Here is an 11,224-nt window from a genome sequence, read left to right on the forward strand (position 1 = left end):
GGTGTGTTCAGACACAACAAATTCCTATATTCTTTTATCTACAAATTTTCTCTCCAGTAAGAGTTGTCTCATGTATAACAACAGTTGAAAGCTTTGGTCATTTATACATCATAAGGTTTTACTTCTCTGTAAGTTCTCTGGTTACCATAACTTTTGACCTCTGGAAAAAGGTTATTTGATGTTTATTATATTTATAGGGTGTTTCCCTTGTGTGCATTCACTGATGAAGAGCTAGATTTTAATTCTGCAATAAGAATTCCTCTTAGTCTTTTTATGAATAGGAATGTTCCCCTCTCTGTTTAAAATCTATTGTAAAAATGATTTTAAAAAATAAGTTTTCACATTCTCTACAGTTATAGTGTACATCTTATGTGTGTATCTTCTGCCAAATGAGACATTTAAACTTTTATAAAATTGTTTCTTCAACACCTGAACTATATACTGGGCAATAAGGACTGTCTTATCACATGTTTTCCCATATTTATTCTACTTACAAGCAATCTCTCTCATATCAATCCTCTTTGGTCAGAAAAAGACAACCATTTCCATAAATTATACTTGAAAATTTATTTTACACTGCTCATGTATATTTCAAATATTGGTACTGATCTATAATAAGAAATATGGTTCTTTCTCCTTAATATGTTACTGTAGCAATTTACATTAATATTTTTGAAAGCTGAGTGAATTTATTTTGTTCCTTTATGCATCCCTTTCCTTTAATACCCTAAACAATATCCAATATACTTTCTGTCTTCCTATAATTTTACACTGAAAGATTTCCATGTGTCATTTGTTTTCCCTGTCCTTTTTCTCTTTTCTTTCTTATAAGGATGGTTATTGTGTACTATTTCTATGTAATGTGAACAGTTTTCTAGATCTATTTGCAGAAGTCAAAAGAATTCTTGTCACTTAAGGAGAAATGTTACTTAGGAAGGACTTATAGCCAATAAAAAATATATACTAATTATTTATCCTAAACATGTCATCCCTTAGGACCGTTTAAAAAACATATACCCCATTTTTCACACTCTTATCCCAGGAAAATATTTCTACATTTTTCTAACCTCACCAGTACTAACATTTTGTTTTCCCCTCTCAATAAAATATAAATTCTTTAAAAGAAAATGCATTACACTACTCCCTGAAAACTATGCACTGACTAACCTGGGAGGCTCAAGCTGGGAAGTTCTTCTAATGTCCATAGATCTCCTCCTTGCTCCAACTTGAAGATCACTGCAGGTTTGGCAATGGATTGTCCTTTAATAAAAAGCAGTGTATAATTTTGCCAATCTATTCAGGTAAGCTACTTGAAGAGTATACAACAGTTCAGTTTAATCAGCTGTGCAAAAAGGTTTGATTTGGGCATTTTGTTAAAGAGGAGTGCCACTCACATTAACCAAAGAATGAAAACTCACTCCTAAACAGCATTAGACATTATGAAACTCTTGTACATTTACTATGAAAGGAGACAGTAATAACTTGAGAGAGCTTCATGGGAATTCCACTAACCCCAAAACATCAGGTTGCTGTAGGTCTCCAGCATCACATCCTTGTATAGAATCTTCTGAGCATCTTCCAGGTCCTGCCACTCCTCCCACGTAAAGTCCATAGCAACATCCTCAAATGATATGAACCCCTGTAAAAATACATTTCCCCTCATCAGCTCTGAGAAATAGAGCATAACATGGGAAATAACTTTCTCTGTATGTTTGTATATGCTTGTGCCTCTGTATATTTCCAAACTCTTTGTAAAGAAAGAAAAAGAGTACAAACATCCTATCTCTACGTTGTTATTCATTGCTAAATTTATTACAAGTATTTCCTCAGAGATCTCCAAATTTTTTTTTCATTACAACTTGTTTTTATTTTACATTTTCCCACAAACATTTACTTTACATAACAAAGAATTTTAGCTCATAATGTTTTTGCTGCAAGGAATAAAAGCATAATAAATATTCTGCTATGTCAAGGTGTTTATTATCTCATACAAACACATGAGTATAAATACATATCTGGAGTAATGTGTTAGATTTACTAACTTAGACACAAGTTTATGGTAACCAGTATGAAAAAAAATAGAAAGGTGATTTTTTTCTTTTTCGTGTATTATCAATTTGTGCTTCAAGTCAATGATGTTAAGAGCATGTATGTAAGTGCTCTTATGAAAATGGAACTACAGCAGTCTTCCTATGAATGCAAAAAGTATATTCCCAATATTAATGGAAGTAGAAACGGTATATCTAGGTAAGCATTCTTCATCTATGATGAAAGGCAAGGGAAATAAAGGTGTTCAAGAAACTGATTACAAAGTGATTTTGTATGTAAATACTTAACCTAACTCCAATAAAATATTTTATGTGCATACTGTTAATTACTCATAAATTGAAGTATATTTACAAGCATCTTTATACTACAGTTGTGCATTCAAAAATATTGAGAGTCCAAATAAATATGAATATCACTTTATCATTTGTTAAAACACAGAGCATAAATAATATAAAACCAAAAGAAGTGATGCATTATATAATCAGATTTGCAGTTTAATTGCCATCCACAGATTGCAGACTGAGGATACTCTGAAAGAAATAATACAGTTAAAACCAAGATATAATAGCGTTAAAACCAAGTTTTGATGTGACCACATATATCAGAAAATAGAGAAATAAGAATATTGAATAGGGAACTCATCCAAAAAAAAAAAAAAAAAGAGCAGAAAAAATTGGTACAAATTTTTTTAGCCCTGAATCAAAATAGAAATTTAACTGAATGTTTGTGTTTAATCAGGCATATTGACATGGGAGCTAAAAATTAAAATTGAGAAAAATCTGAGCAGTAGACAGAGGAATCTTGTACACATCATCTTTGAAGTTTCAGTAGCCAAATATTTAGGAAGCAGCAGAAATTCAAGTGATAGCAGGACAAGCAGTTAGCATAATGGCTATGTCGCTGAACTCCCTTGTAGTTGACCACAATTTGAGTCCCGGACCCTGTGGCTTAAACTCATGCCAGGAGTAAGTGAGTGCCCAAGATCTCGAGAGAAGAATAGAGGAGAAAGGATTGTGGTGTGGCTATCTCCCCTGGGTGTGATTTCTCGCTTTCTGTCACTCTGCCTCTCTCTGTCTTTCTGGTTAGTGCACACACCTTATAGCAAAAACCTCTCCAAAATAAAAAACATAATAATAAAATAAAATAAAGTAATTTGAGTGATAGCTGAAGCTATTCTAATCAATGAAAGTGGACCTGGGGTCAACTGGTATGTTTAAGAGATTTCAAGATTGGGAAAAAAGTATAAAACCTCTACTGGACTGGTGAGAAGTGAATTCCTACAGGAACATTCACTTTACAAGCTAAGTGACATATGTGATTCAATATATAAAAGAAGTTAAGGAAACCAGCAGTTAGTGTAATGGCTATGTCACTGGACTTCCACATAGTTGACCGCGGTTCATGTCCCGGACCCGGTGGCTTAAAACTCACGCGGGGTTGTGTGCGTGTGTGCCCAAGATCCCGAGAGGAGAATGGAGGTGAAGGGATTGTGGCATGACCATCCCCCCTGGGGGGTGATTTCTCGCTTTCTGTCTCTATGTCTCTCTTTGTCTGTCTGGTGAGTGCACGCATCCTATAGTGAAAAACCTCTCAAAAAAAAAAAGTTAAAATAAAATTAAATATAAAAATAAAATTTAATGATAGAGAAATAGAACCAGACCATTTAAAACAAGAAAAAGTTTGTTAAATAATTTGTAAACTGTTCATGTGTTTCTGGGGGATGCAGATGGAAAGTGAAAAATCATCCTAAAGGAGAAACGTTCATGACAGAATTCATGTTCCTACATTTCTCCCTTCTTTCAGGATTTAGGTTGTACAAGTACATGTGCCTACTGTGATTCTCAAGATACTGGGTTCAGGAATCAAACCACGCAATTGGCATGTAGGATCCTGCTGACTTAACCTTCATTCTATAGGCTGGTCTAAATTTTTAACATTCTAGAAATTTTAAAAATTGACTTAGTGCTAATATATTTTTAAATATTCACAGCTCTATCAAAAGAAGTTCTGCTCCATCCACAGAGGATATATTTAAAAATATTGATGTATATTAAATGCCTTTAATAAAAAAAGATTTAGGATATTGTTCTTTTTTTTTTCTTTGAGAAGTTTTTGCTATAGAGCACATGCGCTCGCCAGACAGACAGAGACAGACAGAGAGACAGAAAGTGAGAAATCACCCCCCACTGGGGATGGTCATTCTGCAATCCCTTCTCCTCCGCACTCCTCTCAGGATCTCGGGCACATGTGCACACATGCCCGGCATGAGTTTTTAGCCACCAGGTCCAGGATGTGAACCATGGTAGGCTACCATGGTCCATGGTGGTAGTCCAGCGACATAGCCATTATGCTAACTGCTAGTCCCGTTTGGATGTTGTTCTTTAACGTAATATGTATATATCTTGGTGTGAATGACAGCATCACAGTTAAGAGAGAAGCACTGAAGGATAAAGATATTCTACCACAGTAACTAACAATACATGTAAGATACTAGTCAACTGAAATTAAAGAGAGACATTAAAGAAAATATGAGGACAGGGGAGCTGGCAGGTAGGTTAAGGTGTTGGAATATTACATACCTGACCATGGCTCGAGTTCTGGAACAGGACCTGGTGGTTTGCTTTCTGGAACCCATCCACTAATGCTCAGTGAGTGTATGTGTCATACAGTTAATTAAATAATCATAATAACTAAAATTAAATAATTCAGATATATCACAGAGAGAGAGGGAGAGGAAGCATACACAAGCTTGAACATTTAACTTAAGGCATCTGGGTCCCAAATGTCTGATTGTGCAGTTTTAGTCCCAGACATGGAGGCTTGAAAATCACACCAAGTTCATGAGCCTGCATAAGAAACATCCTGAGAGGAGAATGGAGGCGAAGGGATTACAATGTAGCCATCCATTCTGGGGGGGGGATTTTTCATTTTTATTCTCTCTCCTATTGTAAAAATATTTTTTAAAAAAGTGTAAAAAGAGGGACCAGCAGTTAACGTAATGGCTATGTCATCGGACTCCCATGCAGTTGACCGCAGTTCGAGTCCTGGAACTGGTGACTTAAACTCACGCTGGGCGCATGTGTGTGCATGCCCAAGATCCTGAGAGAAGAACAGAGAAGGGATTGTGGCGTGGCCATTCCCCCAGGGGGTGATTTCTCGGTTTCTGTCTTTCTCTGTCTGCCTGGTGAGCGCACATGCCCTATAGCAAAAACCTCTCCAAAAATATTTTTAAAAAAGTGTAAAACATGTCAGAGGCCATATTGGATTAAAAAGATTAACTCACCAAGAAGATATAAAAATCATAAAACTTTATGCATTCAACATCAGAAAGAAAGACTGCTAGATATGAACAGAAAGACTGATTGTGATGTGCTAATTCATGTGGACTTCAACATTGTACTATCACCCCTGGACAGATAATTTAGACAGCAAAGAAAGAGAAACTGAACATAAATGATCCAATAAGCCAAATAAACTAACCAACATTTACAAAAGATTTTTGTCAAAAACATCAAAAAACACATTTTTCTCAGCCACACATAGAGTATTTCTGAAGACTGACCACATAACAGAGAACAAAACAAGTCTTTAAAACTAAAAAGAAAACAAAAATTATATATAGCAACTTATTTGTTACTATATATGATGAAGTTAAACTCGAACAGAAAGTGCTTTCAAAAATTCACAAATACATGAAAATGACATAATTTACCATGAGTAGCTTCAAAATTACTGAATAAATTAAGAATACAAATACAAATTTCTTGAAACAAGTAATAATTTAATCACAATTCTGCAGATGCTTTCAAACACATCAAAAGCACTCCTAAGACATGAGTCTACAGCAATTAGCACTCACACACACACATTTAAAAAACTTGATAAATAACCTAATGACTTATCCCAGTAAACTGAAAAAGTGGGAACAAGATATCCCAAAAGTATTAATAGTAGAAGATATAAAATAATAAAAGTTAGAACAGGCATAAATAAAACAGAGACTAATAGAACAACTGAGGGTCAGCCAGTGGTATGATGGTTAAGGCAGCTGGATCCTACATGACTAACTTACTATTTCAGTCCTGGAACTGTCATCAGTGGGTGCATGTGTACATGCCCCAAATCCCAAGAAGAAAATAAATAAAGGACTGAGGTACGGTCACCACCCAGGAAGGGTGATTTCTCACTTTCCACCCCACCCCATTTCTTTCCAGAAAGTGCACAGACCCTATAGCAAAGACTGACAAAAAAATTTCACAAAAAGCTGGGGTTTTGAGAAAATAAACCCAACAAACTATTAAGTAGAAAAACAAAATAAGATACCCAGAAAATAAAGCATAAAAAATGTGGTATTATCATGGACAGCACAGAAATACACAGATAATTATAGATGTTTTGAGTGACTATACATCAACAAATTGAAAAATCTAGAGGAAATGAACTAATCTCTGAACATATAAAATATACCTAGATTGGAACCAGCAGATAGCATATATTTATTTCACAGGACCTGCACATGGCTGATTATGGTTAAAGTCTTTGAAACTCACAACGGAGGTGTGTGCATAAGTGTCCAAAATCCCGACAATAAAGGAGAAGGGGTTGTGGCATGGTAATTACCCCTGGGCAAGATTTATCACTTTCTGTTTCTCTAGCATGCACATGTACCCTGAAGAAAAAAAAATATATATATAGTTGGATCATACCTTCAAATAGAAAGCATATATATACCAACAAAAAAGCAATGAAATTGAGTAATAGTCTCCTAACAAAGAAAAGCCCAGGTCCTGATGGTTTTATTTCCAAATTCTACAAAAGCTTTCTTTCCTTTCTTGGTCTTTTAATTTTTTTTTCCTTTTATTTTTTAATTTTATAATTTTTTTTATTTACTTATTTATTTTTTTATTTTTATTTTTTGCTATACAGTGTATGTGATTGTGCAACATGGGAATGAGGGGCAGAAAAAAGAGAGAAAGAGGAGAATGTAAGAAATTATTCTTTCCTTCTGCTCATTTTCCTCTCAGGAGTTTGGACATGCACACACTCATCCCCTGTGTGTCTCTAAAGCCACTGGATCCAGGACTCAAATTGCCAGGTTGGTATGTATTATACAGTGGCCTTAACCACCATGCCACCTGGCTGGACTTCTACAAAACTTTTAAAGGAGAATTAACACCAGTTCTTATCAAACTATTCATAGAGGACAAATTGGAAAGAAACCTCAAAAAATCATTTTTTAAAGCCACTGTCACCTTGATACCAAAAGCAAAGACACAACAAAATATAAACTATAAACCAATATCCCTGATAAATACAGATGCAAAAATTATCCATAAAACATTTTCACATGAACTCCAACAGCACATTAAAAAGTTTAATGCTTAATTAATATTTAACAAAATAGAAATGATTTATAAAAATACCTCAGATACAGTATTGAAACCAGAATATACAGAGAACTAAAGCAGCTCACTCACAAAAATACTAATGATACAAATTTACAATGGGCTGCTGGTCTGACCAGACAACTCTAGAAGACATCTGAATGGACACAAAGCATATGAAGAAATATTAACTTCACTTATAATAGGGAAAATGCAAATCCAAAGCACAGTGAAGTATATATAACTCCAGTCAGAATGGCTAGATCAAAAATACAAAGAACAAGTACTGGGGAGTTTGTGGTTAAAAGGGAGCCCTCCAAACAACCATCAATCCAATTAAAAGATAGGGAAATGAGCTGAAGACAATTGTCCAAGGAAGATACATGAATAGCCAAAAAGTATATAAAAATGTGCTCAAAATTTCTTAACATAAGAGAAACGAAATCAAAACTACAATGAGATACCACTTAAAGACAGTCAGAAGGGCTAAAATTTTAAAAATACATAAATAAATTATGATGAGTACTGGTGAAGTGGTGGAGAAAACAGAACTCTTCTACACTGTTGGTGGGAATGTAAAGTAGCACAAACACTATGGAATACAATTTGGGGCAACCCTGGTGAAACTGTAATGACTCAAAGAACAAGATATTAGAGAGACATTTCCACATCCATGTTTTGCAGGAGCCAGAATACTTAAGATAAGGAATCAGCATAAGTGTTGAATAACTAAGGATCACATTAAAACAATTAGGTAGTAGGGCAGAAGGAAGTAGGGAGATGCAGAAGGTGCAGATGAGAATCCTGCACACTTTCAAAATTACCGTTTCTCCCACTAAACCATCTGCAGTTTCACCAGAGTTGTTATCCCCCATCTTTGAACTTACCAATCTTCTAAATTATCTTGATCGTTATGAAAGACAGAATATCCAGCACATCAAGGACCCAACCTTATGGCATGTGCCTAGAATAAGTGAAGCATGGGAACTGAGTATGGGAACTGATGATGCTGCCTAACACAGCTCTATTGGTACACCAGAAATCCAGAATACAACAGCTTCAAAGAGAATCTGAGATTCAAAAGAAAAAGCTCAATAAACTAAAATCTGAGGTCAATAAAACAGAAAAAAATCTAATTTGAAGGTGCCTAAGAAGATCAAATTTCATATGCCAAATACCTTCACTAGAAGAAATGCTGGAGTTGAGAAGTTCTAATAGACGACTCCAGATTGATATTGACTGCTTACCCAAAGACTCTAACCTTTTTCAAGCCCGAGAATTGCACTTCAATAATAGTATTATTACTAACTTTTATGACAATATTGGATTTGTAGGTTGTGTACCACCAAGCTCCAAATTTCAAAGGTCCAGCATTAAAACACCAAACTCAAGACACAGATGATGACAAGTAGACTGTAATTGTACTACTGCTATCTTTCTGAATTATCCAGTCTTAATCCACTGTGAACAGTGTGAGATGCCAGCTCATTTCTGAGCCAGGAGGCCTTATAAGTTCTCTAAAACCACATCTGAAGTTCAAGAAACTAGTCTGTCTTTTGGAAACAGTTTCAGAGCTATATAGTATTTTGTCAGATTGAAGATGTGACAAAGCAGTATTGTACTTATATTAAATGTCACTTCACGGAGTTAATAATACCTCAGTGTAATGTCCTTGGCAGGTGAAATTTATCACAAGGAAAGTGTAATATAGCCTTTTGTTAACTAATTTTCTTTTTTCCCTTTAGTGGTTAATCATGATTATGTCCTCTTTAAAGTCTTACCTGAGAGAGGCAATGCCTTAAAATAAAAAAAGCATTCGGGACCAGCAGGTGGCATGGTGGTTAAGGTGCTGGACACTCCCACATGGCTGACCATGGTTCGAGTCCTGGACCTGGTGGCTTGCTTTCTCATGTTACCTCTTTGTCGCTCTCTCTGTGTATCTCTCTGGTCAAATTAAAACAAAATGAATGAATTATAAAAGTAAATAAATAATTCTTTAAAAAAATAAATAAAAAAGCATTCATGACATCAAACTATGAACAAAATACCCTTACTCTGTACTTTGCCCTTGATGTTCTGTGAAGACATACAGATGCTACACAGTGAAGTGCAGAAAAATATTGCAAGAATCATGTCATGAATAGGTAAGCCACACTAGATACTGACTTTAGCATTGAGTGCCATATCATGTTTGGTGTTCCACAGGGGAAGGTACAATAAAATATATTTTTAACTCACTGACAGAGCTGTTTCTTCTGCTTGGTGTCCCACTGAACTTAAACAAGAGATTACTGGGGAAGTACACATTCAAAACCAGCAATAACAGCAGTGTTCACAGGCCTTTGGTTGAAAAGAAGTATAAATGCTTTCCTACTGGGGTGATCCATTTATAAACCTGACTTAGTGGCAGGGCCATGTGTATTTATAAAATAAGGCTAATCATATTTAGGACAACTGAAGAAAAGCTGGGGAAAAAAAAGAAAAACAAGCAAACTTGAACACTGAAGCAACCTCAAACATCTCTTTATTTCTGAAGATAAATTTTTGTAAGGAAAATAAATATTCAGATGATCAGGAAAGTATATATCCTAATGAAATGAAAAAAGATATCATAACAGCATACATTTAAGAAGTCGTAATTATAAAATTATATACCAGTGCTTAGATTGGTGTTAAGTAAAGTGCTGAAATACGGCAAAAGATAAGTGATAACAAGGACTGTCACTCACTGTAAATCTGTGTGGATATGTTTCAAAAAGGACTACTAAGGAAAAAAAAATTAATCAGTAATTAATCATCTCCCAACAAAGAAAAGTGCAGGTCCCAATGGTTTCAATTCCGAATTCTACAAAACTTCAAAAGAAGAGATAACCTCTATTCTCCTCAAATGATTTCTAAAGAATCAAAAGGAAAAAATCCACCTAAATTTATTTTATGAAACCTCTGTTACCCTTATCCCCAAAACAGACAAGGATGTAACAAAAAAGAAAAACTACAGACCAATATCTCTGATTAATACACATGCAAAATTTCTCAACAAGATACTAGGAAAATTATATGTAATGACACGTTAAAAATATTATACACCACACCACAGCCAGGTAGGCTTTATTCCAGGACTATAAGGATGGTTCATATATACAAATTATAAATTTAATACACTATATTAACAGATAAAATGATTAAAAACATATGACAGCATCAATTAATGCAGAAAAAGCATTTGATAAAACACAACATTCCTTCATGATTAATAAACTCAGCAACATTGGCATAGATGCAACATTTCTCAACACAATAAAAGCCATATATGAAAAACTGATAGCTAATATCTCATTGAATGGGGAAAAGGGTTAAGGTTTTCACCTAAAAACTGAAACAAATGAAAGCTGCCCACTTTCTCCACTCCTTTTTCATATATTATGGGAAGTCATATACCAACAAAAAGCAGTGAAATTCAGTAAAATGGAAGGCACTGAAAAAGGGAAAGACGTGAAATTATCTCTATTTGCATATGACATAATTAAATACATAGAAAATCTAAAAGAATCCACACACACAGGGGAAGGAAAGAAAAAAAAAGAAAGAAAAACTCCTGGAAGTGATAAATGAATACAATGAACTGGCAGGATACAAAATCAACATACAAATATTTATAGCATTTCTATAAATGAAAAGGAGCAGACTGAGGTAGATTTGAAGGAAGTTATCCCACTTACTAGAGGTACAAGAAACATAAGATACCTAGGACTAAACCTAACCAAAGAAGTCAATGACCTCTACAAGAAAAA

At 34.7% G+C, this 11,224-nt stretch overlaps 1 pseudogene; it reads right to left on the reverse strand.

Annotated features, from left to right (window-relative positions):
• LOC102485003 (cofilin-2 pseudogene) overlaps positions 1-11,224 on the reverse strand; it is a 21,158-nt pseudogene that overhangs the window by 2,812 nt on the left and 7,122 nt on the right.

The sequence above is a fragment of the Tupaia chinensis genome, unplaced genomic scaffold, assembly GCF_000334495.1.
Source record: "Tupaia chinensis unplaced genomic scaffold, TupChi_1.0 Scaffold143929_1, whole genome shotgun sequence".
Lineage (NCBI taxonomy): Eukaryota > Metazoa > Chordata > Mammalia > Scandentia > Tupaiidae > Tupaia > Tupaia belangeri.